Source organism: Bos mutus, chromosome 13, assembly GCF_027580195.1.
Source record: "Bos mutus isolate GX-2022 chromosome 13, NWIPB_WYAK_1.1, whole genome shotgun sequence".
Classification (NCBI taxonomy): domain Eukaryota; kingdom Metazoa; phylum Chordata; class Mammalia; order Artiodactyla; family Bovidae; genus Bos; species Bos mutus.
In genome coordinates this window covers 39,152,261-39,158,345 of record NC_091629.1, presented here as the reverse complement: position 1 = coordinate 39,158,345, position 6,085 = coordinate 39,152,261, and positions in this window count along the sequence as shown.

Sequence of the window (6,085 nt, the reverse complement as noted above, 5' to 3'; positions counted from 1 at the left end):
CATTCACTGAGCCAGTGCATGCTTATTAAAAATCACATTTCAGAAAAAGTAGCTTTAGTGAAATATAACTGACATGCATGTAATTCATCCATTTGAGGAGAACGGCTCAGGGGACAGACTGGGATGTCTTGCAGAGTACACAAAACAGTCCCTCCTGGTCCACAGTGCCCATCAGTGTTTAAGCGACACAAACAAGTGGAATTTGAGATGAAAGGCAGAAAAGCCCCTAGATTAGGAGCTGGAATAAAGCATCAGAACATCAAACACACCCAGGGAGCTCTGGGAATGCACTGGCGCCCACAGTAATTACGTATCACAAGTCGGGTCTGGCAGGCTGGGTGGCAGCAATGGACTGGGGGGAAGACGTGGCCTGGGGGACGGGTAAAGGCAGACACAGGGCCAGGCTCTGGGACCACAGCTCCTCTGGGGACGGTGATTCAGCTTGCATGGGGACCTCTCTGAAGGCGAGACCACTGTCCACGACAGAAGCCCGCCTCTTCCAGTGACCCGAGGCTGGGAGGAAGGAGTGAATACCGTAGAGGAATAGGCACCAGAACCAGGGGGCTTTTCAGGGCAGAAGGAGCAGCCACACAGACACTTGGTCATATCTAAAGTGAGTCCTGGGAAATGAGTTCCAAATCTGATCCTGTAGTTGGAGTCTGGCTCTGGCAGGGAGATCTGACCTTGGGAGACTTGTGGCAACCCCACCTCGGTGATCCCACTGTAAGTAGGGCCCATAGCAGGACCCACCTCACAGGGCGAGATGAGGATGGATCCATTCTATGCAGAGCCCCCAGGATGTCCCTGGACACAGTGGACCATCCTGGTCACTCTTGGACCCTCAGTGCCCCTTGTGATCTGAGGCTGAGGGCCGGTGGGCCCTGAAGGACTGGCCATTTGAGGGTGGAGGTGGCAAGGCTCTCCCCTGCTATGCCAGCTCCTGGGGGCACAAAGATGAGCTGAAGAGCAATTGCTCTGAATGATAATTTGCACTTAGATTTATTCTAATCAGTAGCACATTAGCCAGGCACATGTGATAACCGTCTAATGACTGTTATATGTATAATCCATTTTATTCTCAGCTGGCTCCCACGGTAATTACATTCTGCTGTGTTTAATTCATAACTTGATCATTTATTCCAAGTCAAGCTGGATTGGTCCACAGGCTCAAGGGAAGTGCCACTCGCTGAGGAGTTCAGCCTCTGCTCTGGCCATGCAGGAAGCTTGTGAAGCCACCAACATCTCCCCAGCTCTCGTGGGGCCTCTGGGCCAGCAGCTCCCACTCTGAGCCAGCCAGAGCCCGCAGTGGGTGGTGATGATGGTGATGGAATCAGCAAAGGCTGAAATAATATCAGACACTTTCTATTTAATGTAATAGCTGCGCAGGACGTGTGCACAGCTCACACCCGGCATACCCGAAAGGCAGGGGCCAACAGCTCAGTGTGAGTCTAACAGGCCTTGGAGGACCTGTGGGTTCAGTTCTGATGTCCAGAGTATTTGACTTCACCTTTCCATGTCTCAGTTTCCCCACTTTTGACACAGGGAAGAGACCACAGTACCCATTTCACTGGGACCCATGAAGACTGGAGATCCAGATTATAGTAAATGCAGTCAGAGTTTTTTTTTAATAATTAAAGCAATTCTCATCCTTGCTGCTCAGGCAAGGAAACTGAGGTCCTCCCACAAAACAGTACCGAAGTGGGTGTATAAATGCACGAAGGTGGAGGCCTTCTGAGAAGCTGGCTGTCAGCCAGGGAGGCTAAGGAGCCTATACCCACCACAGGCTGGAGGCCCAGGAGGCTGGCAGTCAAGCTCATTCTGGGTCTGACAGCCTGAGAACCAGGGGAGCTGATGGGTGTGAGTCCCAGCCACTCCACGTGAGTGCCCCGTGGCCAGTTTGGTTGACACAGAACGTAAAGCATCACACACACCTGCCAGGCCTCTCTGCCTCTTCTGAGAACTCAGGTGTTCCCAGATGTCTGTCCACCATCCAAAGGGCCTTTTTCAGGCTTTCAGTCCCCGATACTTCCACCAGAGTCCTGTGGGGAACTTGCTTTTAAGGGCAGAGTCCACCACCCTCGCACGCGCTGGTTTAGAATCTCGGGAGGCTCTTCTACCTGCATTTAAAGAGCAGGGCTGGCACCACACTCAAGCCAGCAGTGTTTGCTGGGTCCATGCCTGGCCTCTCCCTTCATCTCCTATCTCACAGGCACATCTCCTTGGCATGTAGTGTTGTCCACACTTCTGGGAGTCCTTCATTCCCCTAAAGCAGCATGAAGTCTTCCACAATTAATCCCAGCCGCCCTCACCCCCTGCCCACCAGGCATTGCCGCACCTGGAGGTCCCTAATTAGGAGCATAATTAGCCCCACAGCCGTTTTCTCATCACAATGGCCCATCGTGAGTCTGCTTTGCAGCTAATGACTGAGTCTTCCTGACAAGAATGGCAATTCCTTCCGGTATTTTCCTCCCACCTTCCCCAGAAAACTGCCAAGGGCAGCGTGCATAAGCCACCCAGGGTCCCGCAGCACTGTCCAGGTCAGGGCTGGCCGCTGGTCAGGCCATGGACATGAGGGCAGGTGTCCGGTGACCACCATCCTGTCTTAGCTGGGATGTGAGGGCCTTTGGAGGGAGGGGAGCTACTGAGGGAGGGTGGGAACAGGGGAGTGTGCAGGCAGGTGGGGGCAGGACAGAAAAGGGGGCCTGGCTGCTGTGTCCTATGCCTCCCCAGCCTGGATCCCCAGGAAGAGCTCCTGAGTCCACTTTGTACTTGGCCCTTCCACTCTATCTGCGTGTCTGAGCAGGAAATCTTTTGTCTTAAGGAGGAGAAAGTGAACGCAGGAAGCTGTCAGAGCTGGCATGGGCTCACTTGCCTCCAGCGGGAGCTTCACTGAGGCTGTGGTGAACGTCCTGGTTTTTCTCTGGAGGATGAGCTGCCTGCTGGCCCTCTTGGGAAGGAAATGCACTGGTTTCCAATGCCCAGAGACAGAAGAGTCAAATATAGACAATGACCATGCAGGAAGCTGCAGCCCTCATTCCCGGAACACCAGGTGCACTCGCTTCAAAGGAAGGTTTGACAGGGAATGCGTGGATCAGCCTGTTCTGGCCCATGGAAGCAGCAGAGCTTAGGCTCTGGGGGTCCTGGCAGTCTAATAGGGGAGGAGGGCTCCTTGCAGGGCAGGCTGCTCCAGGTCTCCTATTCCCAGAAACCCCCTCCTCTCCCCAGCTCTCTGCCTTGCCTCCCAAGCTGCAGTTGTGGGTGATCCACAGAGCAGCAGCTGGGCCTCTCTGTCCGGCCACCTTTGGTCTCTGATGACAAAACCTGCCCAGAGCGCAAAAACTGAATCAGACCAGAGCCATGTGGAGGGTGATGCCTCCAGGCAGTGGGCTTCCCCAGGGGTCATTCCCAGGGCAGCCTTCCCCGCTGAGCTGTTTCAGGGGAGGCCTGAGTGTCTCAAGAGGAATTCGGCCCCAGGAGGAGCCTCCCAGGCTCAGGGGGACAGAGGACATCTGAACAGCTCTTCACTGAGATGTGTCACCTCCAGCACCAGCTCAAATGAGCCTCCTTCCTCCACCACCCTTGCACTCCACTCCCGCAGTGGAGAAGTGCCCCAGACACGCCTTCTGGTTACCAAGGACAACCTTGACTGTCTGATGACCAGGCTGAGACTGGACTTTATGAAGCTTCAGAATGAAGAAAATTCCCACCTCCAAGGGCAGAGGTGGGGAACACGGTGCCCAGTCCACCAGCTTCAGGAAGGGGGCAGAATGAGGACTGAAAACCAAGCCCTGAGCCCCGCAGCTCAGACCCCACACATAGCCCCTGCTAGCTGCCATCACTCTGCAGTCAGATCTTTGCTGTTTTCTTCTCTTAAAAAGCTACTGTGATAAGATATAAAGGAAAGAGAGGGTACATGAAGCCTTAGTAGTCATGTACCCTTTAGTCTGAATTAGCATCAACTTCTTCACCAAGGGCAGATTTGGATGGTGCAGGGGGAGGTGAGAGGGAGGCAGGACACACAGGCCAAGAGCAAAGGCAGGTGGAGGGAGGGCGACCTGCAAGAAAAGCCTCCCAAACAGGACCAGGCACCTCTAAATAAAAATGCCTTCATTTCTGTTGTAATTTGGGCCCAGCCTGGTTCAACCTCACGATGCTCCAGAGGTCATGGAGACAGCTAGAGGCTAGACAGCCACGTGGGACGGTGTGCTTCAGTGCACTTGGCTGTGCATTTATAATACAGACACTTTGGGTTCACCACTCATTTCACACTGGGAGCAACTGGAGAGGTAGCGAGGTTCCTCAATGGACTGATTCTGAGGTTTAGTCTCATCATTGAAAGGGAAACACCCACTGATTTCCAGCTCAGAGTCTTTGCAAGTGGAGCATCGCGACTCAACACACACCTTTTCGTTTAAGCCAGACTCGGTTTTGTTAACTTTGTTGTGAAACTGCCAAACACACAGAAGCGAAGCGAGCACAGAGTGCCCATCCCCTGCTTCCACCTTCCGGGCCCAGAGGCACTCTGGTTTTGTCCACTGTCAACCTAGGGTCTCCACCGAATTATTGTTATTTTAACACGAATTTGACAAAGTCAAAAATCCCTCATCCATCTGTCCATCCATAGGCAGGTGAAGAATAGGGTGAAATGTTGACCTCGGGGTAATTCCCCAAGGCTTTTATTTTCAAGGATATCCCACAATAGAGCCGACACCCCCACCCCCTAAACCCGAATGACAGAGCCAGGTACCCATCGCCCCCACCCCTGGGTGGGAAGGGAGTGGACTTGGGCTGCTCGAGAATTTTCAGACTCAGAAGACGCCGGGCGGGGTTTCTGGATTATTTTGAAAGAAGTAGCACTGGGGCCCTGGAATTATGTTTTCTCAAAAACTTGTTTTTCATAAGTAACTGACTGTGTAGGCAAATCAGTCTGTGGCGGTGACGTGCTGGCATGAAGCTAATCATTAGCTGCCACAGGAAGGAGGCGATCATCCCCACCGGCTCCCATCAGACAGGAGCAGCCCAGGAGCTGACGTCTTCATTACCCAGCCTTGAAATTTCCAGAGAAGATGGCAATTCATGCGTGGCCCAATCGTCCTCCTCCCACTGATTTCAGAAAAATGAAGCCCTGGGCTTCCTCTCGACGCTTTGTGGCCATTTCTCCATCCTCACACATAAAAGAGTCAGCCATCAAGTGGATGCGGAATCCTTGAGTGATGTCTGAAGGGCCCATGGCAGGCTCAGCACGTCCATTTTTGCTCAAGCACCCACGGTTTCGATTCTTGAGTGTGGGGGGTGGATGGAAACGCAAGTCAAGCCAGCTTGAGAAAAAGTGGGGTGGGTGGGCACATTCCAGGTATGGCAGGATCAAGCATTAGAATGATGCCATCAGGGCTCAGGGCCTCTTCCCATCCCCAGCTCTGCTGGAACCAGCCTGGCAACCAGTGGCAGGGGCCTGCCTCTCTCAACTAGCAGGAAGGACTCTAGGCGTACAACTTGTGTCCCCAGGGCAGCGGGGATGGGCACTCTGATTAGCAGGGATGGAGAGGAAAGGACCAGCCCCTCCCCAAGGCCATGCAGGATGGTCTCTCAGGAACACAGACCCCTGGGATCCAGCAGGAGGGCCAGTCTGGGGCGTGGGGGGTGGGGGGTGGCACTGTGGGTCTGGACGAGCAAAGCCAACAGATGTCCCCTCCTGGGTCCATGCCCGCTGTCACCAGCAGAGCAGCGCCATTCAGCCTGTTGTGGAGAGTAACAAACGGGCAACAGATTGCCCGTGTGGAGGATGAGCCTGTTCCACCAACATGGCATTTGAAACCAAGATAATAGAAAACAGAATCAGATTCAAGGGTCGTGACAGGTGTCCACAGCAAGGTTATCCACTTGGTGGCATCCAGCAGCCTCGACCTTTTTTTAAAAGAAAAATATTATAATGTATCAGCTCTCTTAGCTGTTGCAGCCGTGATATATGGGTGTGTATTTAATACTCAATCTATGGCTCTGTGTGTGTGTGTGTGTGTGTATGTGTGTGTGCAGGGGGCGGGGAGGGAGAAGGCAGATTCAAGGCGACAGTGTGTGTGAAGCGCCT